This window comes from Mustela lutreola, chromosome 2 (genome assembly GCF_030435805.1).
Source record: "Mustela lutreola isolate mMusLut2 chromosome 2, mMusLut2.pri, whole genome shotgun sequence".
Classification (NCBI taxonomy): Eukaryota; Metazoa; Chordata; class Mammalia; order Carnivora; family Mustelidae; genus Mustela; species Mustela lutreola.
This window is the reverse complement of record NC_081291.1, coordinates 156907652-156935640: the sequence shown is the minus strand read 5'-3', so window position 1 is coordinate 156935640 and position 27989 is coordinate 156907652. Positions and strand designations below refer to the sequence as shown.

At 45.3% G+C, this 27989-nt stretch overlaps 1 protein-coding gene across 1 annotated transcript in view; it reads left to right on the top strand.

Moving 5' to 3' along the window:
• Positions 1-14224: 14224 nt before the first annotated feature.
• ZBTB38 (zinc finger and BTB domain containing 38) overlaps positions 14225-27989 on the top strand; it is a 121022-nt gene continuing 107257 nt past the window's right edge. The window contains exon 1 of the mRNA XM_059163917.1: positions 14225-14414. The gene's annotated coding sequence lies outside the window, so the exon portion shown is untranslated. The remainder of the gene's footprint in view (positions 14415-27989) is intronic.

The following is a 27989-nucleotide window of genomic DNA, read 5'->3' as shown; positions in this document are numbered from 1 at the left end:
CAATTCTGAGAGACAGGTTAAGTCTGACGGAGTGACTCAGCCAAGGTTTCCCATGCCTAGCAAGTGTGCGTGGGGGGTGGGACTCCAAGCTACTGTCCATGTTCCTAAGCAGGACTTGACAGTGGCTCTCAGAACTATTTAAGACTCTGGGGTTCCATGAAACAGAAACCTGAATACAGTAGTTAAGCAAACTAAGCCTTTCATTTTCTCCAATGGCCCTACCATTTCATCAGGAAACCAGACTGCTGTTTACATCTTACTGGCCAGGAGAGGGTCCCTTGGCTCACCTCCATTGCAAAAGAATCTAGGAAAGTACTTTTGTTGGGCACATTGCTGTCTCCAATCCGGCCCAGGGCCGGATTCAGGGGTCCCTGAAGGGCGACCCCAGCTTCAGTGTTCCCCACAGGGTCAGCACAGTGCACTTCTGCCTCCCCTGCTGTCTTCCATTCCTCCACAGTGTTGGCCCCAAGAACATTCCCTGGTACACTTCCCACACCCATCCCTATCTGAGTCTGCTCCTGGGAAACAACTTGCAGCAGAGGGCAAGCAAATCCTAGGACCTGAGACCTCTGCGAGTCAGGGCAGAAAAACTCATGTCATTTACTTGAAAGGAATAACATATCTACTGATTACAAATTTCTTCTATCACTGCCTTTGAGGGGCTTATTTTATTGTGGAAGTTAAGTAAGCACACAAGAAGCAGTAGGAGAAACTTGATCCTGAACAGCCCAAAACTGATTACAGAGAGCTGTTATACCAAGATTTTCCATTTACTGAACACACACCAGGGGCTGGACAGTGGGCTAAATAAGCATCCAACTGACCTAGACTTTATGTCTTACAAGATGTGTAAGCATTTTTTATCTTCACTGTGTAGGTCAAGAGACTGAGGCTCAGAGGAGGATCCCACAGTCAGTAGGAGGTGGCAGATCCAGGACTGGAACATGGCTCATCCCAGACTACAAAGTCCTTCCAGCTCCCCTGGCCCACCGCTTCCTCTGCCCCTTTACTCCACCACCCTCATAAAAGCAAATTAGCAGGAACACCTGGGTGGCTTAGTTGGTTAAGCCACTGCCTTTGGCTTAAGTCATGATCCCAGGGTCCTGGGATCGAGTCCCACATTGGGCTCCTTGCTCAGTAGGGACCCTGCTTCTCTCTTTGCCTCTGCCTACCACTCTGCCTGCTTGTTTAAATAAATAAATGAATATTTAAAAACAACAACAGATCAATGAGTTTTAAAAGAAAAGGGCAAATTAGCAGAACCTGAAACCGGGGGTATAGCAGAGTGGATCCTAGCCCAGGAAATGATCTCTGCTACATTCATCTTTCTAGCTCCTTTCCTTTCTCTTCCCATTTTTAAAAAAGACTGTATTTATTTGAGAGAGAGAGAGAGAGAGAGCATGAGCAGGAGGGAGGGAAGAGGGAAAGGGAGAAGCAGACTCCCCACTGAGCAGGGACCCAAACTGGGACTCAATCCCAGGACCCTGAAATCATGACCTGAGCTGAAGGCAGATGCTTAACCAACTGAGCCACCCAGGTATCCCTCTAACCACTTTTTTCTAATGCAACATTTCCAAGGAAGTAGGATCACCTTATAGTGGGTTGTTTTAGCCTGGGTTCTGAAAGCTGCCTGAGAACAAAATCTTAAGTGTGGATGTTTATTAGGGAATGTGGTCCCAAGGAGCAGAAGTGAAAGACAGGGAAGGGGACAAAGGGGAGAGGGAAAGCTACAGGGAAGCTGCATACTGAGCTGATATGGTGACTGGTTACTCTAGTCAGGACTACCTAAGAAACCTGAGACACACCTGAATTGTTCATCTGGAGGAAGACTGGGGAAGGGGGGGACATCCCCATCCTCTGCTCTCTACCCCACACACTGGGTTGAACATGCATCAGGGCAGAGGGCTCACCTGGGCTCTCTGGCATCTGAGAACCCCTAGGGTGGAAAGCAAGAGAATGAGATCCTGTCAGGTCCTGGGCCCAGTCACTGCAACAGTGGCCCACAAAGGCACAAGGCCGAGAGGATAGGGAGTGGAGCAGGGGATGTGTTTGATGTGAGGGTGAGTCGGCATTCACTGAGGGCCTTATAAGGGCCTATTTAGCCAGAGCGATTCTATCCGGTTAAACAGTGATTTTGTTGTTTATGCAGTAAAACTCAAACTGACCCTGCACCCCCATCCCCGCGGAACTTACTTAAAAGCAAATCTGGGAAACCAGTAGAATGTGGTCGAACGATAACGGAGCCCAAATACAAGGGCGGGTCAGGTCAGATGGAGACAACAGAGCCTGAATGAGGGGATGAGTTCTCACCTAGGTGATAGGCTAGTTCAAATAGTGAATTGTAATTCAATTGGCGACTCGTGTGTGACCTAGCATGACTGTGCAGCTTTCTCTGTGTGTTATAATCTCATTGGTCACCGGTGTGTGGCCAGGCTTAACCACATGGCCTTTGCTCTATAAAAGTTAGTCTGTGAGGCTGGGAGTGGTAGCTCTCTCTGTAAGAGGCAGCCCTGAATGGTCGGTTTGATTCTCGATGCTTGGCATGAAATAAAGCTTTGCTTGACCTTCGCTTTATCAGTCTCGCTCCTTTGACCATGTCATTGCAAGGCTTCAGCGTCTTGGGCACTGCACTGTGCTTCAGAAGCAAAACCTTGTTTCAGCCTCAAAACCATACTGTGACTTGGAAGTCATCCTTACTGTCTCCCAGTTTTCAGATGGAGAAAGAAACCAAGAGGAGAGGTCCCCCACCAAGGCCCCACAGCAGGGAAGTGGCAGAAGTGGGAGTCAAAGCAGCCGATTCCCAAGCCCTTGCTCCTCATCATGACACCATCATAGTAAACATTACCCCCAGGTCCAATATAAAGTATGTGTGAGTGCTTACTCACACACTAACTCCTTACTCAGGATTCCTCTCTGACGTCTGGACTGCACAGATCAAACCGTGCCCCTCCTTGTTAAAACCCCTTCTCCTCCTCTACCTTCTAGATGAAATCCAAGCTCCATAAGGTGACTCACAAGGCCCTTCATGGTCTGACTCCCACTTACCTCTCCAGCTTTGTTACTTGCAAGGCCGAAGCGGTTGTGCCCAGATTGCCGTTGTTGACACATTTTGTGTGTGCCTGGGAGAGAGGAGAAGGGTTTTAATGTCACTACGTGGGTGGCCAGGTTTGCAGAATCTCTGAAGGGGACAGTCCTCTCCTGTCCAGAGCCCATCCCCACCCCCAGCAAATCTTCCTCAGGACCTAACAATCTCCCAGTCTTTCACTTTCTTCTCCTTCCCCAGAGTTGGGTTTCCCAGAAAGGGAAAGAGACTTGGAACCACATAGACTGAGTTCAAAAGCAGTTCCACACCACTTCCCAGCTGTGAGACCTCAGATGCCCCGTCTGTAAAGTGGGGATGACACCTCCTGGGAGAGTGTACATAAAGCAGCAGGCACACAGGACACCTCTACCGTCACTACTGTCCCCGAGTTATTCTTTCTTTTAACTGCTCTGACAAGCAAACCAGCTGCAGCCAGACTATGCCCTTGCCCATTAACCCAGGAAGCCCATCTCAGGGCATAACCTCATGCTCCACGCATAACCAGGAGACACAACTACCTGGGCCCATGCACTTCCCTTTGCGGGAGAAAAGAACTCCAATCTTCTGAGCCCTGCCTTGGTGCCCAGGGACGTATCTGACACTTTATATAAACATCTCAGTCATTCCCAAGGGGAAATCAAGCTCATAGCTCATCCTTTCTCCACATTGCCTTCATTGTCTATATCTAACCTCCATCTTTGTGTCTTAATTACTGGCCATTGCAGAAGCAGTTGCTGCCAGGGAGCCCAGCAAAGAAATGGGAGTCACTGGCTTAGGTCCATTGGCCTAGCCCCTCCTGGACCCCTAGAGAAGCTGAAGAAGCAGCCCAGAAAGTGAAATGCACCTGGACAGAAGACAGATCCTGCCCTCAGCTTTGGGGAGTTGCTCCCCTCTGTATTCTAGGAGAGAGAGGGGTAAGGGGCCTCTCCTCCATTCTCCCTCCTCCCCCCATGGCTGGTATGCTCCTGGCATCAGGGCCTGGGATTGGCAAGTCCTCCTAGTCAGCAGCTGCCCGGCCTCCTCTTAGCTCAGAAGTCAAGCATATCTTGGTTGAGCACTTCCTGGGGGAGAAATCCTTTCAGGAGCCCGCTGGCCAGAGATTGGACTCCCACAAGCCTGAAGTTTAGCTCTGAAGAGGGCCTAGTGTGGATGTGACTGGGAAACCACACTGCCCTCTACTGGCAACTCGGCCTGACCCTTGTCCTAACAGCTTTTTCTTTCCCGGCTCCCAACACCAGAGGACGCCTCCTTCCCAGAGAGGTAAGGCTCCCTCTGGTGGCCTCGGAGTCAACTCTTCTCTCCGCTTGCCTATACAGGAGTCCACACTTAACCCTTGAGGGAACTTTCCAAGACCCCCAGTGCACGCCTCAAAATGCAGGTAGTACCGAACATTACATAGACGATGTTTTTTCCTATACATAGGAACCTATGGCAGAGTTTAATTTATAAATTAGGCACAGTAAGAATTAACAATATTAATGATGAAATGGAACAATTATGACAATATACTGTAATAAAAGTTCTATGAATGAGGTCTCTCTCCCTCACCTCTTCTTCCCTCAAAATATCTTCTTGTACTGCACTCACCCTCCTCCTCATGATGATTTGAGATCATAAAATGCCAACATGATGACATGAAGTGAGTGAACAATGTAGGCACTGTGATGTAGTGTCAGGCTACTACTGACCTCCTGATGATAACCCAGAGGAAGGATCATATGGTTCCCAACCACAGACCACAAACACAGGTAGCTGAAACCATGCAAAGCAAAACAGCAAACACAGGGGTGTGTGTGTTACTGTACTGTCGTCATCAGGATGTAGCAAATAGAAACACACTTTGCATCCAGATGGTTTCAACCCAGCTGCCCTTTTGTCCCACTGGCGACCCAGCTGTTTGGCATTCTCAACAACTGGCTCCCTGATGAATGGGCTGATCATTAAATCGACCTTCAACTGATGGATCCTGATGGACTACTGTCCATCTGAAAAACTACCCCTAAATGACTGGCCGGTTGGCTGATTTTCTAAACCACAAATCATTTGACTAACCTACTGGCTTTTTAAATGACCTACTAACACTAAATAACTAAACATCTGATGGGCTTGAACTGGCTGCCTGCTGACTCTTCCACTAACCAGCTAAATGACAGCCCAGCAGAGAACTTGCAGACTGACAGTGTAACTCCATAACTAAGGGTAACAGAAAGATGGAAACTGGCTGCCCCTTCGTCATACCCTGACTCCTCTAGGTGCTTGGGGTCCTACTTTTCTCCCCTCTAGGCCCACTTGAAAACTACAGAGAGGAAAACTGACCTTCCTATCTACCTCTAGTGAGGTTCTTAACCAGGGATTAATAGATGGGTCTCAATTTTGTTCTCACAATAGTATGGATATATAGCTGTGTTTATCTAAGAAGAAAGTTCACAAATTTCATTGGAATCTTAACAGTCCAGCACACACAGACATGTTCAGAATTACTGCTCTGGGAAAAGCTTCAGCAAAATTCAGATAAGCAAATTACCTGAATTCAAACCCCATTTATCCCTCCTATCAGGCCAGGGTGGCAGGAAGATAACAGGAAAAGTCAGAGTCATAATGGACGTGATGTAGGAAGGATAGACAGAGCTGTGTGTGAAGTTTCCAGAGAAGCACAAAGAATCAACGTGTGTCCATTTGGTCTGGAAGCCACACATAGCCCAAGATAGCAGGGCATCTTGGGCATTTACCAGGGCCCTTGTCTGGGGCATGTAGTATATGTGAGTATATGATCATGGGTAACTATATAACTGTGTGTATTTTCACATCAAGTGTGCTCACAAGGGTGGGTATAACAGAGCTTTGTGAGTATGTGAATGAATGTCCTTTGGGTTAAAGCATGCATCTGAATTGTTTTGACAATAAATTTGCACATGTGCTCAGTCAAGGACTCCTTGAGTGTTTTTTTGGAGTGGAGACAGATTAAGAGTAAGAATTTCACAAAGCGAAATCATCTGCAGACATGACAGCAGCCCACACCAGAAATCTGGGAATCCTCAACTCCTCCCTCACCCTGAACCCTCATCATCCACTTCAGTCCACACTGCCACTGCCACCATGAGCTTTAAAAAAAAAAAAAAAAAAAGATTATTTATTTGCCAGAGAGAGAGAGCACAAGCAAGGGGAGTGGCAGGCAGAAGAAGCAGGCTCCCTGCTAAGCAATGAACGGGATATGGGACTGATCCCAGGACCCCAGGATCATGACCTGAGCAGATGGCAGACGCTTAACCAACTGAGCCACCAGGCATACTCCACCAACAGCTCTTATCACATCTCCCTGGACATAGCTTGGTCCGCAATGCACTCTCTTGGTGACCTTTCCCAACCATAGCCACAAGTGACATAAATAAAATAAGGGACGCAGCGCACGGCTGCCTGAAAGGGAGAACACCTATAGACTGTCAGAGGACCACACCATCTCCTCAGTAACTCAAAGTTCCTTTCAAGGTCGTTGCCGTGATCATTGGGGTCCCTGGGCTCTCGAAGCCCCAGTATTTGGACGTATAGCCTCGTTCTAGTCCTAAATCACATCCCAAGGTTTTGGCTCTGACGCCTCTTCCTCCAGGCCCTAATGCACTGCCCCGGCATCTAGCATCTTGGAGATTCTCACAAACCGCTGTAATTGCCCAATTACAGTTTGCAATTAAAACTGACAGAAGACCCAAGCCCGTTCTAAACCGGGACCCCAGGAGACAAGGAGCCGAAGAGAACTCAGTTCGAAGGCCAGCGCAACAAAGACGCCCTTGTCTCTTACCCGCGGGGGGCAGAGCCGGAACCGCACGGTGAAAACAGAAGTGCGCGTGCGCAAAGTGAGGGTTGGAACTACGATTCCCAGAACCCTTCTGAGAGACTTCGTTTTCCAGAAAGGCCCGTGCGGTCCCCGCCCCGGAACTGCGAGTCTTCTCGAAAGCGAAAAGGGAGGGGCGAGCCAGGCTGTGGAGGTGGCTTCGGAATGGGTAGAATGGAGCAGAGTTTTGTAGAATATTTACCTCCAGAGGTCGTTCTTGAGTCGGAGAAACCGGGACTTTGGGGGAAAAGGACGTGGCCACAGCCTTGCCGCGCTTCTCCCGGCAGTGTTGCGGTCCTTCTGCCCGCAGGTCTCCGCCATGGCGCCTTCCCGGCCTGCTTGGGCTTGGCCGGCCTGCTGCGGCTCCACACTCGGTGCCCACCTCCGGGCGTTTTCTGAAGCTAGAGGCCCACAGCTATGCAGCCCCGGATACTCCCTGTTCCGTGCATTGCCTGTCTGCCGCTGGGAATTCGGACTGGATGGAATTCTTTTAACAACGTTGACCATTTCTGCAAAATCTTAGTTGGTCAGTATCCCGTTGTATCTACATAACAGCATTTTCAGGAATATGCAGTCCGTCACAGCCCAGTTAGAAGACAAGGGACAGCGAAGAGAAAATATTCGTGAGATACATAAAAGACTAATAATCCAAATATAAATCAGTAAGACAAAGGCACCTCTATTGAAAAACGGACAAAGATAAGCACAGGCAATTAACAGAATCAGAAATACACTTAACAACAATGACAAAAAAACAGCTTTAAGATTTACTAGAAATCAAAATACAAGATAAAACAGCAGTAAGATGTTTATTTTCGCAAAAAAAAAAAAATCTACCAAATAGTTTAAAAGAGTCATAGGGTTTCTGACAGAAAGCCCGTTCATAGAATTCAGCACTGACGTGAGTAAATCGGTACACTGTTTTTCCGTAGGCCACTGAGCTCTTTATTACTATGAAAATGTCTGCATTCCCTTTGAGGTGGGGAGGAGCAGATGGGAGGATGGGGCAGGAGGAGGGGCTAGGCGGAGTGGGAGGAGCTAGAGGACTAGGCCTAATGAACGGAGCTGGCGTAACAGGCGTAAAAGGAGGGGGTAAAGGACTGGGCTCTGAAGGGAGGGATCTGTAGAGTGGGGAGCGATGTAGAAGGACTGGGATTGATAGGGGAAGGGACCAAGGTTTGGAGGAATTGAGGCACTTGAAAGGATGGGGGAGGAAGTGAGAACAAATAGCAGGAGGAGGATTAAGAGGGATTAGAAAGGAAGAAACTTGATGAGAGGGACAGGCAGGGATTAGGAAGGTAAAATGGAAACACCTGCTTTTCAATGAGTTGACCTCAGTCACTGCCATTACAACACTTACTAACATGGAAAAAGACCCCTGTGGAAGAATGAGGTTTGCTAGCAAACAGGAAACACTGACTTTCGGAGTGCTACTAGCTGTGCCTTGCAGAGTTCTTTTACTTCCTCTCATCTTGGCTCTGTTACCATATTGTAGTTTGTTTCCAAAAGCAACCTCAGATTTTAAAGACTCCTGAGTCTGAAACCTCTGATGTTGAGCAGTGTGTTCTTTTCTCGAGTGATCCTCAGGTACAAAATAGATATTTCAGCTGCTTCAAGTAGAAATTTAGTCACCCTGAAAATGCAGGGAAATCCCCTAAATCCTGGGAGTGCATGAATGATGGGTCTCTAATAGAGGGCAAGTATCGGTAAAGGGGTACATATCCCAAGACACTTCCACTTCTCTCTTAGTTTGAGGCAAGCATTCTTTGAGGAAGTAGAGGACCCTGTGGTCACTGGCTCTCTCTGTGGTTCATGCTGTTTTCCACACAGTGAATCACAGGGCATCCAGACAGCAAGAATCAACAAAGGGAGAGGGCTGTAAAGGGCTGATTTTTGTCCCTAAAAAGTCATATTTAAGTATGACTGTATTTGGAGATAGGGCCTTTAAAGAGGTGTTTAAATTAAAATGAGGCCATTTTAGGTGGACCCTAATCCAATCTGACTGCCTTCCTTATATGAATAGTAAATTTGGACACACACACAAAAACCCACCAGGGATTTGCACACAGAGAAAAGGCCATGTAAGGATACCGCAGGAGGGCAGCCACCTGCAAACCAAGGAGACAGGCCCCAGAGGACACCAACCCTTGCTGGTATCTCGATCCTGGATTAACATCCTCCAGAACTGTGAGAAAATGAACACTTGTTGTTTAGACAGCCTTGTGTGTGTTTTTTTGTCATGCCATCCCTAGAAGACTAACACAGGGTCCTTCAATGGCCTCGGAAAAGAAAAATTAATTCAAGTCCTCCAATTAACTATTGCTGGGAATTATTTGGAAACAGTTCCTTTGAGTATGGAAGAATCCCTTGCTGCACTCCCACACATCTATTTACTTTTTGTTCCGGAAAAGTGGAGCTTGCTCTTGCAGGGCCTTAAAAGTTCGTAGGTGTGTTAACAGAGTCTTCAAACACAAGGGTCAAGAAAGAATTCTTTTTTTTTTTTTAAATAAAGCTTTTTTTTTTTTTAAAGATTTTTTATTTATTTTATTTGACAGACAGAGATTACAAGTAGGCAAAGAGGCAGGCAGAGAGAGAGAGAGAGAGAGAGAGAGGAGGAAGCAGGCTCCTTGCTGAGCAGAGAGCCCGACACGGGACTCGATCCCAGGACCCTGAGAACATGACCTGAGCCGAAGGCAGCAGCTTAACCCACTGAGCCACCCAGGCGCCCCAAGAAAGAATTCTTGAGACTTTGTATGATGCAACTTAGTAATTTTATTTAAGTAACAAAGGGACAGGACCCATGGGCAGAAAGTACTTCATTTTTTGCTGTATGAAGCTGGTGTTTGTATACTTAGTGCTGGGAGTGGGGGTGCAGGGAGTATTAGATTATAAATGTTTTCTTCGAATTTCTACTCATAAAACTACCTTTTGCAAAATTTCTCTGGTGCTTATCTTTCAGTTCAATATTAACAATCAGTGAGATACACAGATAGTCATGAGACCTTTTAAGAATGTAGCAACCAGCACATATGTGACCCTTATTGGAAGGATGCAGCCTATAGGCCAGCCTTTTGAGCCAAAAGTGAATGTTTTTTCTGCTTTTATCCCTTATCCCCCCTGACCAGTGTGCCGTCCTTAAATCTTTAGGGTTGTTGAAGGGTGAAGGCCTCATCTTCTGTGACTTCTTCAAGCTCACAGGAGTTGTAGAGATGTCCTTACCTATGGACCAAAATTGCTAACTATCTGTCCCTACAAGTAACTGCTGTGGAAGGCCATTGCTATAGAGTCCCCAGAAGACATTGGGAAATATTTGTTTCAAGTAGTATGGATCATCTGCCAGCTGGGCAAAGGAGTCAGGAATTGCTTGCATATATTTCAACAATAGAGAACAAAGTGACAAAACACATTAGGATTATTATAATGAAAATAAGAAAAGCAATGAGAAGACCCTTTAATGTGAGCCTTAGTCCCCCCTCCTGACCAGGAATGTAGCCAGTCCTTAAGTGGCAATGTAAGGTCTTTAAGAGCACCAATTTGATTATTCATGCCAGTAAGTAATCTTATTACATTTTGGTCATAATCTTGAATGCAGAGGCAACATTCCACTTTAATCATGCAATATGTTCCTCCTTGTGCTGCTGTTACAACATCTAATGTCATTCTGTTTTGTAGAACTGCTTTACACACTTGAGTTATTTCAGTGTTTAATACCATAATCCTATTTCAAGAGTCATTTAAGGCCTTAATTGTAGATTTATCAGGGACCTCCATGTGCTAAATGACATCTTCTAAACCTACTGATGGAAGAACAGTACACATCAAATGGTCATGCCAATGGAACACAGATCTTGTCCATCATTGTTTTAGTTATGGAAGATTAGCTGAACTTGTGATACTTGTAATGCAATGCCCATGCATTTGGGCATAACCTACAGTATATCTTCCAGTCCAGCGTGGCGGAAGCCATGGCCTTAAATTTGGCCCACATAACCATTGTGTTTCATTAGGTGCTAGATGTGTGAAGCCTGGTCACCTTGTCTAATAGCAAACCAGTTGCCTATAAAGTAATGGTATGGTCACAGGCTTCTGGAAAGAGCCATCTGATTTGGTGAGTACCATTGGGCATAAATCAAGGATATGGTTCTTTCTGTTCCCAGCATGGAAGGGCCTTTTGGCTTAGTTGTCCTACTGTGGGAGTAAGCCACATATATTCATTCCATATTGGATATAATCCTTCCTGGTTTATCAATAGGAAAGACTAGTAGTTGGGGAATTCATTGTTGTAAGCCCCAATCTGTAGATTCACATATTCAGTTAAAATTTTGGTAGTCTGAGGATAAGAGAAAGGCCTCTTACGGCCTGGAGACTCACATGTAACATTTACCATAGGTCGGGAAGAAACATCCTTTTCAGTAATAGAAATATCCCTATATGTGCTAGTATTGGGGTGATGTATCATATTGGCTATGTATTGATGTAAATAAGGCCAGTCTGTACTTTGTAATGGAAAAACCCACCAACAGAGGCCTGAAGTGCTTGATATGGACCATAAGCCACAAATTCAGCATGAAGATTGGTTTGTAGCTCAGTCCAACATTGTACCCATTTTAGAAAATACTCACCACTTGGTTATGGTGTGGAGATAGCAAGTAAAAAAAAAAAAAAAAAAAAAAGACCTTTGTTTTTTTCTTATCTCCTTGTTTGAGAGGAATTTGAGCTCTTTTGCTGGTCACAGGAATATGAGGACACATTGTCCAGTTCATTGTCATCTTTGTTGAAGGGGATATAAATTTAATTCTAGAAATAAGACTCCATGTCAAGTGACCTTGTAGACTGCCATAGTGGGAGTGCTTAATATGATCCTGTAAGGTCCTTCCCATTTAGGAATTAGTTTTCCTGAATAGTTTGCCTTCCAATATTTTAAATAATCTAGTTATTTGGGGTTTACTTGCAGAGGATTTTGAATTTCCTTTGGGTCCAGTTTTGGCTGTACCTTATTGGCATATTTGTTAAGAGTTTTATGGATTAATCCAGCTTCTAATGAAAAATGTAACAGATTATTATAATCTGGGTTCGAGGTTAAATTAATAGTTAAGGAAGGGCCTACCATATATTAATTCAAAAGGGTTTACCCCTAATCTTTCCTGTGGGGTGATTCTTATGCTTAAGACACCTATTGGTAAAAAGTTACTCAGTTTTCTTGTGTTTCTATGCTTATCTTAGTGAGAGGTCTTTTTAAATTATGGTTAGCCTTGGGCACCTAGGTGGTGTAGTCGGTTAAGCTTCCGATTTTGATTTTGGCTGAGGTCATGATCTCAGGGTCATGAGATGGAGACACACTTCAGGCTCTATGTTCAGTGGGGAGTGGGCTTCTCTCTTTCTCCTCTGTCTCCTTCTGCCCTGCCCCTGCTCTCTCTAAAATAAATAAATCTTTTAAAAAAATAAATTATGATTGGCCTTTTCAACTTTGCCTGATGATTGAAGATGTCAGGCTGGATATACAAAATATTTAATTTTAAGGGTTTGGGCTGCCTGTTGAGTTATTTGCACTGTAAAGAGGAGCCATTATCACTTTGAAGAGATTGAAGGAACCCACACCCAGGGATGATTTCCCTTAATAAAGTCTTTGTTACTTCAGTAGTCTTTTCTGTCTTACATGGGAAGGCTTCCACCCATCCAGTAGAAGTAACTATCTAGACGAATAAATATTTATATCCTTGTAAGGTGCATTTGTGTGAAATCAATTTGCCGGTCTTCCCCGGGATATGTTCCTCATCTTTGGACAGGTGTTAAAAGAGGGGGTGGTCAGAGTGCATCTTCAGGGTTAACCCGGGCATGTATTGCACAAGATTTATGTGCCTTTTGTAAGATGGCTCTAATTCCTATTCCATCAAATAAGTGTTTGGTGAAATTCCATAAAGTTTCTCTTCCCATATGAGTAGCCTGGTGCAGACCTGTTGCTAATTTCTTTTGTTTTTCCTTAGGGCCAAAGATTTCTCCATTATCATTTTTATACCATCCCTTGGCATTTTTAGTATATCCTTCCCCAAGCGCCCCATTGTTCTCCTCCATAGTAAAAGTGGGAACAACAGTGCTTAAGGGATTTAAGCACTGGTATAAGACACATAGCTAGTTGGAGCAGACAATTTTGCTGCCCCATTGTCTAAATTATTTCCTTTAGGTTCTAATTTTTTTTCCCTTGTGATGTCCTCTAAGATAGATCACAGCAACTTCTTCAGAGAGATGAACGCCTGTGATAGAGTTATGATTTCGGGTCCGTATTTAATAGGGGAATTATGACTGGTTAATATCCTTTTCTCCTTCCAGGTGGCACCATGCGTATGAGTAACAAGGAAGACATATTTTGTATCTGTATTTATACTGACTCTTAGGCCTTTCGCTAACCAGAGACCTTGAGTGAGAGCTATCAGTTTTGCCTTTGGAGCTGAATTATTGGTCGGTAATGAAGTGGCTTCAGTAGTTTTCATTAAACTAACAATTGCATAGCCAGCCTTTCCTGTCCTTCTATAAAACTACTACCATCTGGGGGCACCTGGGTGGCTCAGTGGGTTAAGCCTCTGCCTTCAGCTCAGGTTATGATCTCAGGGTCCTGGGATCAAGCCCCGAATCAGTCTCTCTGCTCAGCAGTGAGCCTGCTTCCCCCTCTCTCTCTGCCTGCCTACTTGTGATTTCTCTGTCAAATAAATAAATGAAATCTTAAAAAACAAACAAACAAAACTACTACCGTTTATAAACCAGCTATTGGCAGCATTGTCTATAACTTGATCTCTCAGATCCAGATAGCAGTGTGCCTCGTGCATGCTTCTGAATATTAAGGTCCCTGAGGGCATGCTTACTGCTCTATCCTCAACACCACCCCTAGGACAGTGGCACCCAACAAGCATTTGCTGAATGGATCAATACATGTGTGGTGTAGGTAGATGGATGTATGCATGAACCAACGTTGGTCCACTATGCAGCGCCTACTTCTGCTTTCCACAGCTGTCGGTGACTCTCTCTGTGGTAGATCCATTTCTCCAACCACCTGCCCCCTTATAGTTCTGAAGGTCCTTAGTCATTTGGCTCAAATATCCTAGCTTTGGAAACTAGCTACTGATTAACTAAACCGTTGCACCACTTGTTCTTATAGCCTTAAATTAATTTGGGTTAATTCTTAACTGTTTCCTCTCTGTACATATGTCATTTAATGGTTTGTCTTTATCTGATTTTCCTCAATTTCCTGTGCATTTGTGGTTTCCTACAGGAGCTCTCTACCAGAGGCCTCAAGCTGCCACACCAGACGAGCGTGAGCATCTGAGTCTTCTAGGAGGACTCTCCAGCTGCTCTGTGCCTTGTCCAACTGGTGTCCATCCTAATATTCCCACCCAGAGTTATTTTTGCTAGAGGAGGAAGAATGCCCTCCCGGGAGCCAGTTCTTGGGGGAAAAGAAGGATTGCTGAGATAGCCAGAGCCCACAGGAAAGGAAGATAACTGCAGCAGCTAAAGGTGAGTGACGTGCTTTTTTCCAGTTCAGTGAAAGCAGTCCGTGTCTGCTCGCTTTCCCGTGAATTTCGTAAGTGTATTTTTCCCATATAATCTTTGGAATAAACAGGAAGGAAAGATTTTAAATTGAGAGAATAAGCTTCATGGGAAACCAAGAGTTCATCCGTCATTGACTCCCCAACATCTAGCATAGTGCCTGATATGTAGATGTTCAATAAATGTTTGGTGCAAACAGGAAAGGACAGTAGGAGGGAAAGAGGGAAAGAGAGAGAGAAGGGATTGGAGAATGGGCACAAATAGAACAAATGTTAATGTATTATTCAGAAATAATGTGATAACAGTTGTGTTTCCAAAGCTTATTAGGTACACTACCACTGATACCTAGAATCAATAAAACAAATTAAGTCATTTTGCAAAATGAGGGATGTATTTATAAAGATAAAGTAATATTAACAGCCAGAATAACAACAAACGTATTCTTTGGAGCTTAAGCATTAAGGTAACAGCAGTGATCATAGTTTAGGATAAATTCAAAACTCTGTAACATAACAGCCATTTGTTTTGTCTATGCCAATCCTCAAAACAAATAAAAACCACCAACAGTGTTATGTACAGATAAATGCAGGCTAATCATGGAGTGATAGAATTGACTACAAGTGGTTGGCTTACTATTTAGAAAAGGTTAACTAATGAGAAATGGTGTGTGGAGGAAATTTACAAATATCTAAGCTTCCTGCTGTTGAGGGGGCTTAACCACGCAGTAATTCAGCAAATGCTCAAAAGCATTTAATTAGGTGTCAAGGAGAAACATCACACTGCAGGAGGAAAAAAAAAGAGATTAAGGAAACTGGCATTTTTTTTTAAAAAATATCAGTCTTTATTTGCTTGAGCTCATACTGGCTACACAGTTCAGGTCCAGCAAGCCAACTCTACATGAGATGTACCCTGCAGAAGAACACACCATGACAGGGGGAGAGTGGGGTAATTAAAACGTGGAATTTTTATAAAATCAAAATCTCATAAGTAAGGGACTATTTCTTCAGCAATTCAAATAGCAATGTACATTAAAGCTCTCAATATTAGAAAAAGCCACTGTAATTTATATTATTTTAATTTGGGAAAATAAAATATAACCTGGAAGAAAATCTAAAAACTTCTCTAAGACAAATTCAAAGAAACTTTCTCTTGACCACCTCTGCAAAGATTGTGTCAGTGAGGTGTCTAATTTGGTTTGAAGGTTTCCCTGGAATTACTTAGACCATTGTGATCAACACAATTGCATTAGAAAAGAAAACTATGGGTAATGTGACTAGCAAAAACAAGAAATTTTTTAAAAAAGAAACCAAACCCACCATCTTAATGCTGTTGGTTGTTCCCAAAGTTATAATAATATGATCCAGGCTTTACACATGCAATAAATTTCCCCTGTGAAACTGATTAGTAAGAGTTCAGTAAGTCCCAAACTTTAGCCAGTGATCAAACTAATTCTGTGAAATAGAGACCTATTGGTAGGGAAGAAATCCGAATCCTTAGAGCTCATGGGAAAATATTGGCGTAAATCATATGCTCAGATTACAGTTTGTTCTTTGAGGCTTTCTTTATTTAAGAAGTGAGTTAATATTTACATGACACTGAACTTCAAAGTCCAGGCAATAAGGATAGAAAAAAGAGTGCGAGAAAAACAGTTTGTGTCACTTCCTTGCTCTTCCTTACCCTGTGGTGAGGCCCCAAGAGGGCAGCAGGACACAGTCACAGGAGAAAACCAAAGCAGCAGGTTTGGGCCTTATCTTACCAGAGCTCAATAACTTTTTATTAAGTTATAAAAATTTATTATGCTGAGATACATGTGCCATGTTTCCTAATTCACATTATATTATTCTTGGTGGAGTTTCTCTATGTCTTTAAATAATCTTTCCTTGTTGTGAAATTCTTTGCCTTTTTTTTAGGGATGCAATCTCTGATCGTGTTATGTGGCTTTGCCATGATATTCTTGGTTTATAGAAGAGATGCTATTATTGTAGCAAAGTAGGAGATTATTTATCTGTACAGTACAAGGACACATCAGTCCTCTCAAGTACTTCCTTTCTGATTCTTCTCTCTTGTTGAGGGGTTTTTCACTCATTCCTGACTTAAGTTAAAGCAGCCTCATACAGAACACCAGCAGGGTGGACAAGGGATGAGCCCTGTATAAGTCATCATTCTGGGCTTGCTTCAAAGGGAATCATCATGCCAGAGGCAGTAGTAAACCAGTGCCTACCTGGAAGGGAGTCACTACTTGCATTTTAAAATCTGGTCATGTGGGGGTTCCTGGGGGTCTCAGTTGGTTGAATATCTGGCTCTTGATTTGGCTCAGGTTAGGATCTCAGGGTTGTGGGATGGAGCCCTGAGTCACACCCCTTCTGAGTTCTGCATTCAGTGGGGAAACTGCTTGAGATTTTCTGTCTCTCTCACTCTTTGCTCTTCCCTGCCCTCCCCCAAAGGAAATAAATAAGTCTTTTTTTTTTTTTTAAGAATTTATTTATTTTCTTGACAGAGATCACAAGTAGGCAGAAAGGCAGGCAGAGAGAGAGGGGGAAGCAGGCTCCACGCGGAGCAGAGCCCGATGTGGGGCTCAATCCCAGGACTCCAGGATCATTACCGGAACCGAAGGCAGAGGCTTTAAACCCACTGAGCCACCCAGGCGCCCCAGAAATAAATAAATCTTAAAAAAATAAAATAAAATCTGGCCATGTGGTATTTTGAGATTGCATGTGTTTAGATACATTAAGAAATGTTAAATCCCATAAAAGATCCCTTTAAAGTCAGGCTCCATGGTTTGATAGGTCTATGTGCTCTTTTTTTTTTTTTTTTTTAAGATTTTATTTATTTATTTGACAGACAGAGATCACAGGTAGGCAGAGAGGCAGGCAGAGACAGAGAGGATCTGCCTGAGGATCCTCCTCAGAGGATCCCCACTGAGCAGGGATCCCGGTGGTGCGGTGCTCGATCCCAGGATCCTGAGATCCCAGGATCTTGAGGTCCCAGGATCCTGAGATCATGACCTGAGCCGAAGGCAGAGGCTTTAACCTACTGAGCCATCCAAGTGTCCCAGGTCTATGTGTTCTTAAAAGAGCATCTGAGGATGCCTGGGTGGCTCAGTCGGGGGTGGGAGGAGAGGTATAATGTTAGTTAAGCCTCCTGCCTTCAGCTCAGGTCAGATCCCAGGGTCCCAGGATCAAGTCCCCAGCTCCCTGTTGGGCAGGAACTCTGCTTCTCTCTCTGCCCTTCACCCCAACTGTATGCACTCTTTCTCTCTCTCAAATAAGTAAATAAAATCTTTAAAAAAAAAAAAAAAAGTATCTGAAAGGCAGAAAAGGAAGCTGGAGAGAAATTTCCTTCAAATGAAAAGGCAAGATAAGAATTTAAAAAGTTAACTGCCTGCTCCTTTCAAAAAGGGGGATCATAATTTTCCTACCCTTAAGTGTAGGATGTACATATTGACTTCATTCCAAAGAGTACAGTTTGTTAGGGAGGCAAGGACTAACTTTACAGAAGAGAAACCTGAAAAACACAACTTGGACCAGGTGAGCAAGTCAGCATCGACAGTGATAGCTCACGTCAAGTACGTACCTTGATATGATGTGATGAAAATGGCACTTTACAAACTCTGTTGTCTTCCTCCCCAAAACACATAACCCCAGTTTATTTTTTTTTATTTTTTATTTTTATTTTTTAAAGATTTTATTTGTTTGACAGAGAGAGACACAGCGAGAGAGAGAACACAAGCAGGGGGAGGGGGAGAGTGAGAAGCAGGCTTTCCACTGAGCAGGGAGGCCAATGAGGGACTGGATCGCAGGACCCTGGATCGTGACCTGAGCCAAAGGCAGATACTGAGCCACCCAGGTGTCCCCATAACCCCAATTTAATCGTAAGAAAAACAGCAGACAAACCCAAATTGAGAGCAGTTCTATAAATAATGACCAACATTCCTCAAAACTATCAAAGTCCTCAAAAACAAGAAAAGTGTAAGAGACTATTACAACCCAGGGGAACATCAGGAGATGTGACAACTAAGTGTAATGTGCTAATCCTGGATACTTTCCTAGAACAGCAACAACAAAGAGACGTTACTTAAAAACCAAGGAAATCCGAGTATAGACTTTAGTTAGAAACAGTATCAGTATTGATTCACTGGTTAGGGCAAGCAAACCACACTAATGTAAGGCGTTACCAATAGGGGAAAGTTGAGTGTTGGGTTTATGAGAATTCTCTCTACTATCTTCTCAACTTTCCTCCAAACCTAAAACTAAAATGAAAAGTTTACTTTAAAAAAAAAGTGTTGGGGCACCTGTGTGGCTCAGTTGTTAAGTGTCTGCCTTTGGCTCAAGTTATGATCCTAGGGTCCTGGGATTGAGCCCCACATCAGGCTCCCTGCTCAGCAGGAAGCCTGCTTCTTGCTCTCCCACTTCCCCTGCTTGTGCTGCCTCTCTCGCTGTGTCTCTCTGTCAAATAAATACATAAAATCTTTTAAAAGAAGGGGGCGCTGGGCGCCTGGGTGGCTCAGTGGGTTAGGCCACTGCCTTCGGCTCAGGTCATGATCCCAGGGTCCTGGGATCGAGTCCCGCATCGGGCTCTCTGCTCAGCAGGGAGCCTGCTTCCTCCTCTCTCTCTGCCTGCCTCTCTGCCTACTTGTGATCTGTCTCTGTCAAATAAATAAATAAATTCTTTAAAAAAAAAAAAAAAGAAGGGGGCGTTATATGCAACTGATGAATTATGAACTCTGCATCTGAAACTAATGAACTATATGTTGGCTAATTGAATTTAAATTAAAAAAGCAAAACAGGGGCACCTGGGTGGCTCAGTGGGTTGAAGCCTCTGCCTTCAGCTCAGGTCATGATCCCGGGGTCCTGGGATCAAGCCCCGCATCGGGCTCTCTGCTCAGCGGGCAGCCTGCTTCCCCCCTCTCTGTCTCTCCCTGCCTCTCTGCCCACTTGTGATCTGTCTGTCAAATAAATAAATAAAACCCTAAAAAAAAAAGGCAAAACAAACAAAACTAACTTCCAAAGAAACCACTCTTTGAAAAACTACTGAGACTCTTCATGACTTCCAATATTTTTTGAAAATCCTAGGGAAACTTTCTAACCACATCCAGAGTTAGGCTGTGCTTCTGACGGCTGTTGCTCTATGATTAATGGGAACAGATTCTTAATGTACAGGCTAGTGCTTAAGTTACTTCAAGAAGGAAAAGCAGGGATAAATAATTTAATATACAGACTTCATTCCTTTATTTTATTTATTCACACACGACCCTACACTGGAAGAGTGATACCCTCTCTCCTCCCAGTCTCCTTAAGGGACTTCTCTGGGTCTGTTCATCCTTAAAGGTGGCATTTCCCATAAACTTTCATGTACGTAGTATCCTACATTTCTCTGTCCTTGGCTTTATATACCACTTACTTGCCAATAATTCTCTGATGTATAAGTAGATCCACATAAGGACGTCCCCACTTAGATGTCCCACATGCACAACACACAGCAGTCTGCAGCACTCCTAGAAATTGCTGAGCCCTTCTTTTAATCCTCCTTTTTGCGAATGATGCCACTACCCCATCAGCCACTCACATCAGGAGCTCACTCTGTCTGAGCTCTCCCACAAAGCCCATCAGTTTCCAAACTGACCAGTTTCTACCTCCTTAATGTTTCTCTGAGCTGAGCCCTTTCCTCCACCCTCAGAGCCTTGGTCCAGTTTCTCAGCATGCTGTATGCCAGAGACAGCCTGTCCCCTGGCTGAACTCGCATCTGCAGCCCCATCCACCCCTGTCCCTGCCCACACAGAGGTGTCTCTAAATCACAGAGCTGACCATGCTGCTGTCCTGCTGACAGCCCTCCCAGAATCCCCAGCGCCCCAGAATAAAGCCCAGGTAGTCAGCCCAGCACACAAGTCCTTGTAGATTGGGTCCTCCTGTCATTTCATCTCATCGGCCACTTCCCAAGCTCACCTCCTGGTTCTGCTATACTACTGGGGATCCCCTCTCCCCGGTTTCTTCCCATATCCTCTTCCCACTTCACTATTCAACTCAAGCTCTCTTTGGAAAAGTCCTCTGAGTCTTCAAGCACGAGGCATCCTCCAGGGCTCCTTCCATGGTCCTATAGGTGCTCCTCCCCATCCCTTTTCCTTCCCCCAACCCACACTGCCTCCACTGTGCTGAACTCAGGCATTGCACCCAGTCATTCGTTCAGTAATTGGCTTATCTAAGTACTAAACTACTAAAACTACAGCAGTGAACAAAACCCTGCCTTGGAGCTTTTAGTCTGTCTTTGATTTCCTGCCTCTCCCTTGGAGCTCTTTGAAGGCGGGGAAATGCTTTTGTACGCATCTTAAGTGCTTAGCATAGTATCTAACGCATAATTGGTACTCAAAAAATACAGATGAATACAAGGCCCCTGATTTTGTTCCTCCCCTCCTTCAACCCAACAATAGGAGTCAGAGAGATGCCTTCAACATGCTGAGGAGAAATAACTTTAATACCTCCTTCCCTTCCCCAAGCCCTCCTCCCAGCTTAGTTCACCTCATTTCCCTTTGAGTAGCACGTGTTCTTCTCTTCGGGTCTCTGCTTGCCTCTGGACAGGACAGTAATCACACAACTAGTATATGATAAATGCTGGTTCTTTGTTTTTAATTTTAAGAACCAAGCTCTAGATGAAGCGCTAACAATTCTGTTTCTGGAACAAAACATAAAAGTTATGAACCTTGGTGCCATGTAACCACAACAGGAAGGGGGGCAGGCATTAGGGATGGGACAGATGAGAGTAGAAGCAGGACACACAGAGTGGGTTACTTTCCTTGCCTACAGAAGTGGAAGCCACACGAAGCTGCTTTACACTGATGGGTCAAGTGCAAGAAAGTTATACTTAAACCTCTGATGCTTTTCTTTTTATTGGACAGCCTTTGCTACTGTTTGAATTTTTAAAAATCAGGCACATGCTATTCTATTTACAAATTTTAGAAAACTAGTTGGAAGAGACAATCAGTAAAGGGGAGATGGTCTGTTTATTGCAGAAGGGGGACAGTACAGTCACTGGGAAGTTAGTTTGAGTCCCCTCCACATATGTGGGGATGTGCTGGGAAGTGGACATGTCCAGGGTTGACGGCAGCTGGTGACCTCAGGGAGGTCTGGCTTTCCCATCAGTGGCAAGTCACTAGCTGAACTGTGGCTAACAGGCTTTCCTGACTAGAAGACCACCATGGGTGCCCCCTCCTCCACTCAACCCCCAGAGCCTCAGGAACACCCCCACCTCACAACCTCCCAGAAATCCTCCTCCACTGACAGTGGCTGTCCTCTCTATTCTCTGTCCCCTTTTCTGATAATATCATTCTCATCCGTCCCATGGAACTGTTGGACAGAACACTGCCTCTGGATGACAGGGGGAGCCATGCACTGCCTTGTCCAGGGCCCTTGAGGAAGACACTCGGACTCTTTATGGCCTATTTCCCTCCCATAACATGCCCTTCCCCTGTCCCTGAATTCTATATTATGTAGCAGACAGACAGAGACACCTGGTTAGCCCAGATGGTTCACCATCAGTCAGTGTCTGGTGAGGGACTATCTTTATACTGTCTTCCCCATGGAAGTTTGTAGTATTAGGCCTTCCTTCAGGGCAGACCAAGTACAAACCTCACCTTTACCACCTTCTCCAGGAGTGACTGCATTCACACCTTCTTTGATATTCACACCTTCTCTAAGGATGACCGGTATGCCTGTGTGTGTGTGTGTGTGTGTGTGTGTGTGTGTGTGTGTGTGTGTTGCCCCGTAATGATTTTGGAACAGTTTCCCTCTCAGGCGATGCGTCTCCCTCCACATTCCTTTGGTAAATGTGCTGTGGTAAGCTGAGGCTGGGAGTAACTTGGGGTTTTTCCCTTCCCTGGATTCAGGCAGGAGAAAGGCCTGAGAAGCCCTGAGCTAATTGTAGACTGCTTTCACCAGCCACTGAGCAAGTGTCTCGTGATCATGCGTTCTTGCTGGAGAGGATTCTTCTGGGAAGGCTGATGAATCAGGACCCCCAGAGTCCTCAGGGGGATGACTTCAAATGAGTCAAGTGGTTCTTGATGCCTGATGAATAAGTAGAAGATAATGCAGCTTGCCTTTCCTGGTCTCAAAGACTTCTGACCCTTTTGCAGGGGTTGCGGGGGAGGTTAAGTGGTAGGGAAATGTGTCATCGCGGGTTCCCTTCGCTGACCCTTGTCTTTCCTGCAGACCTATGTCAGACACCGCCTCTGAGCTGCTTGATGTCTGCTTTCTGCTCTTATCTTGTTTTTCTTTTTCCTAATGTTTTTTTAAATTCTAAGTTGAATCACTCAGGCCTCTTGATGGTCTCCAAAATGAGTTGAATTTTCCTAGCCTGTTATTCAAATTCTGGCCCCTTCCCTTCTTCCCGTTGGGAATGCCCTGTCATCCAACCGAATTCTTCAGCTAACCACTTCCTATGACAGACACTTCCACCCTTGTTTGTGCTTCTCCCCTAGTCTGGATGTACCCTGCCAACCCCACCCCTCAGATTTTACATTCTCTTCTTAAGTAAATCTCTCAAAATCCTGCTGAAGCCCCTCTGCTGTTCCGTGTGGCCTGCCCCCCACTGTTCTAGCCCTGACCTCTTCTCCAGTCCTAACTGTACTGGTTGACACCCTTGTACTTGGCACACACTCTATTTGAAGGCTGTTAGCATTTCATTTGCCCAGTTTCTCCTTTGTGTTGGGGAGGTATCTTTCACGCCACTGTATTTCTGGGACATTTCCAGACCCTGGGACAGGCCCTAGGATGTCTTTACTATGTAATGGATGCTCCTCGATGTTTGCCCAAGATAAGGATGAACAATCAGCCACCCTGATCATTGCGCCAAAAGTTTGTTCCCAGAGCCCTCAGGTTCTGCAGGAGCCTGCAGCTAGGAGTCTGGGAAGGGTATAGAGAGAAGAAACCCAGAGGCGGCCGGGGTTGTATCTCTTCTCTATTGCCTCAAATAACATTAATTTGAAAAAGGAAAAAACCCAGTGCTAAAATGTTGAAAGCCCTGGGGCGCACTGTTACATCTTTTCCGAATGTGCTAAACAGTAGGGAAAGTTCATGCTCACCATTGGAAAGGGTGATGGTAGCCCTGAGAAACCATCAGAAAAGGAAGAATTTCGCCCAAAGAATGGGCATTTTACATAGTACCAAGAAAAAAATGTCCATCCTACAGAAAGGGATTTAATTAGACAAGTGAGCTTGCCAAGACCATCTAAATTCTAGAAGTTTGCATTTTGGGGATCACAGAATGTCACAAGTGATTGAAGCTCTCCAGTGAGGTATCAAAGTGGGTAGAAGACCTATCTGCTCTAGGGGGGGCCTTCAGAGCCCCAGGAGGACAGTATAAAGCCCAGGCCAGCAAAGCTTCATTTGTACACAGAAGACAACCCAAGGCCCATCAGCTCAATAAAAGGGGGATGGGGTGCAGTAAAGACCTAGGTAAAGGACCCCTAGGATGGTGTGTCAGGTGCAACTGGGCACAAAAAGCCTGAAGGGGGAGATTGCTCACCTGGTTGGTTGCTCACTTCAGGCCACCTCGTCCCTGTGTTTCTTGCCTGTTCCTGTGTGCTTGAGATGGCTACCAGCCCCAAATCTACAGATCCTTCCAGTACCAGAGACTGCTACCACCTGACCGCAGGACTGGGCACCCCTCGGATTGTGTTTAGAAGAGGGAGACCCTGGAGGTAACTGGGTCCAGCCTGTGCTGAGTGGTCCACTCTGCCTGATCCATGCAGAGGTCACAACAGGGTCAAGCAGCACCAACAGGAGAGGTTGGCCACAAGAAGCCAAGTACGAGGGCCTCGGCTTTCCAGGACAAGAAACATGTGGGTGGGGAAAGAGGAACTGGGGTTGCGGTGACCCCTCGCCTTGCACCCTCTCATGGACACAGATACACCTGGCACTGTACTTTGCGGGGGGTGTGAGCACATGTTTATACTGTGCAAGCTCAGTGACAATGCGGGCAGGAATTATCAATGACAGATGCCATCAGAGATTGTGATGCTCTTGCTTCCTCTGGAGGCAGCAACCTTGTCTCCTCCCCTCAGTGTGGACTTGGCAGCCTTGGATGGGGTCTGGTTGGCCAATTTCTTTCTCAGTTTTGACAACAGAGAAAGTCAGAAAATATGAGGCCTTCACACAGAGTCCAGTTACCTCTTAAGTAGAGGGTAGTGTTTGAAGTCAGCACAAAGATGAAAACATATTTAATAAAAAATGTCTCTTGAAAATCCTTTAAATCACCCAATAAAGTATGGGACACCTATGTCTCTCAGTAAGCCCTACACAGTCAGTTTTCCCTCTAGCATGGGAGCGGGCCGCGTTTCTTGGCTGAGAAGCAGGTGGTAGCTGAGGACTCCCAGGGAAATGCAGGTTGCCTCTGAGACATCTCATTGGAGGAATGTGGGGGGAATACCCCCCAACATTAAATCTTCTCCCTGTCCTGCCCCTTTCTTCTCCTCCCCCTTTCCTCTCTCCTTTCCCCCCTTCCTTCCCTCCTCACTTCCTTCCTTCCTCAATCTCTTTCTCTCTCATCCTCTCCCTCTCTCCCTTCCCTTCCTTCCCTCTCTCTTGCTTCTTGACTTTCTCTCAGAGATGTACAGTTAAATTGATGACTTCTCAGTTGTTTGTGGGATAAGATGTCACTGTAAAAATACAGTACCTCTGTCTGTCTGCCCAAACATTTGTGTATCTTTTTTGACATTTATGTATCTTTTCTCCACATGGGGATAAGGTTCTCCTCCCGGGAGGGACAATGTCTTGTTGTTTGCAGCTTCTCTGATCTACTTTCCCCAACCCCCCCCCCCCCCCCCCGGCACCACCAAACCCAGCCCTTTGCACATACTATGTCCTGCTTTCATGTTGTTTACTGGTTGATTCTAACCCTGTTGTGCATGGTTCCTCTACCTGAGAAATGAACTTTAACTGAGGAGGAAAAAGCGTGCGTAAAAATGAACACTCATCTGATTTTGAAGGATTAGCTAATCAGGAAGTCTCATCCTTAGATCATCTCCCTAGAAATGAAAAAAATGGACTGGATCAATGGTTTTGAACTTGGCCATCCATAAGGATCACCTGGAGAGAACAGAGTCTGATTCAGTAGCTGGTGGGCAGTCAAAGGTCTGCCTTTCTGACCCCATGGCTGCTGCTGCCTTATCCCCACCCGATGCTGATGTTTCCAGCAGCAGACCACACTGCACCTGATGGGAAAGGGCAGTGATTGGCAGAACAGAGGATAGTAATACCTCAGCACTTGGCATGTAGGTTTCCTGTAAGGACAAAATGACTTAACATTTGCAAAGTGCTTACAGCAGTGCCTGACACAACGTGAGTGCCAAGCAAGTGTTTTTAAGTAACAATAACTTTGAAAGCACATTCCAGTGATCCACCAATGTACCCCTACACCTCTGAAACACATGGAATCAGCTTCCTCGGATACAGGTGAAATCTTGGGTGGAGACAGCTGGAAAACAAAATCAACAGCAGCATGAATGTTACTTGTGATAATTTTATCTGCTCAGGAGCCCTGGCGACCCATGGGACCTGGAGCACATCTGCTATCCCCGAGGGCCTGTTGCCCTGGCTGGGGTGGAAGAGACGGGAACAGCTGCACAGGCGTAAGCCTTCCACGGTGGCCCCCAGAACCATCCCCATCCTCTTCCCCTAGCCCGCCTCCTGAGTCTGGCCTCCGCTGAGCTCCGTTGTTATGTTGACACCACCCCCCCACCCCCCCCACCCCCGCTTCTAGTAACTATCAACCGCATTCCGCATTCCTCCTGTTCCATCCCAACAGTTAACACTATTTAAAACACTATTTAAAATGATCAGATTGGGGCGCCTGGGTGGCTCAGTGGGTTAAAGACTCTGCCTTTGGCTCAGGCCATGATCCCCGGGTGCTGGGATCAAGCCGGAGTCTGGCTCTGCGCAGCGGGGAGCCTGCTTCCTCCTCTCTCCCCCTGCCTCTCTGCCTACTATGATCTCTCTCTGTCTGTCAAGTAAATGAATAGAATCTTTAAAAAAAAAAAAAGATTTGATGTGGATCTGTTTATTACGTCTTTCCAACCTGTCTCCTTCTCTGTACATCTCAGCACCAAGCCCAGTCTTGACATATAGTGGTTGCTCCATAAGTATTTGTTGAATGCATGCATCAGGATAATGTCCAAGAGTATGGAATTGATGGGAGAAATGATAGCACTTTCTGTTTTGCCTATCATCACCATTCTGTCACTATTTCTGTAGGCTGAAAGCTGCTTCCCAAAGGCAGATGGTCTGAAGGTAGACCATCTTGTGTGGGAATCTTGGGTAAAGGGGCCTTCCCAACTTGCCCATAAGGTCTCCCTGCCCTTGCCTGACTGCTGACCAATGGGACATTTGTCTGAAAATCTTAGTACAAAGTACAAAGTGGCTGGTGCCTGGACAACCCTTATTCTCAGAAATACTCACATACTCTAGATGGGAGGTATAAAGACCAACCCCCTTGTGCTTCCCAGACACAGCGACTGGCATGCTTTCAACTTACTTTGCTTGACCATTGATTATAAAATTTACTGTCCTGTATATCCAGATGGAACATGGGCTGGACATCTCAGTAGCTCAAATCAAAGACAGAAAATCCCCCCCCCCCTTTTTAAAGATTTTATTTATTTATTCAACAGACAAAGATCACAAGTAGGCAGAGAGGCAGGCAGAAAGAGGAGGAAGCAGGCTCCCTGTGGAGCAGAGAACCCGATGCAGGGCTCGATCCCAGGACCCTGGGATCATGACCTGAGCCGAAGGCAGATGCCTCAACCCACTGAGCCACCCAGGTGCCCTGAAAATTCCCTTTTTAAAAAAAGATTTTGGGGGCGCCTGGGTGGCTCAGGGGTTAAAGCCTCTGCCTTCGGCTCAGGTCATGATCCCGGGGTCCTGGGATCGAGCCCCACGTCGTCGGGCTCTCTGCTCAGCAGGGAGCCTGCTTCCTCCTCTCTCTCTGCCTGCCTCTCTGCCTACCTGTGATCTCTGTCTGTCAAATAAATAAGTAAAATCTTAAAAAAAAAAAAAAAAAAAGATTTTGTTTATTTATTTATTTATTTGAGAGGGAGAGTGCTGATGCGGGGCCCAGGTCATGACCTGAGCCTAAGGTAGCTGCTTAACTGCCTGAGCCACCCATATGCCCCAAAGACAGAAAATTCTTGGTAGGAGGTCACAGATAAATTTATAAGTACAACAAACCCCAGCTTTTGGGTAGTGTTTCTCACTAGGACTGCTGTTGGTATCTGGGCTGAGATATGGTGTTATGCCGTGGGACTCTGTCACACACACAGGCAGTTAAATCCCTCGTCCCTGGGGAAATAAATGTCAATAGCACTGGAGTTTTTGACAACCAAAAAAGTGCCACCAAGCACCCACTGGGAGTGACTGTCCCATTGGAGAACTGCTAGTTAGGGCAAAGTGAACTCCTTCATTTTACTTAAATGTGTGTTTTAGCATCATCGTGTTTGGGCAGCTTTCAAAATTAATTTTCATCAATAGAAGTAATACATTCTCTTCATAAAAATAAATT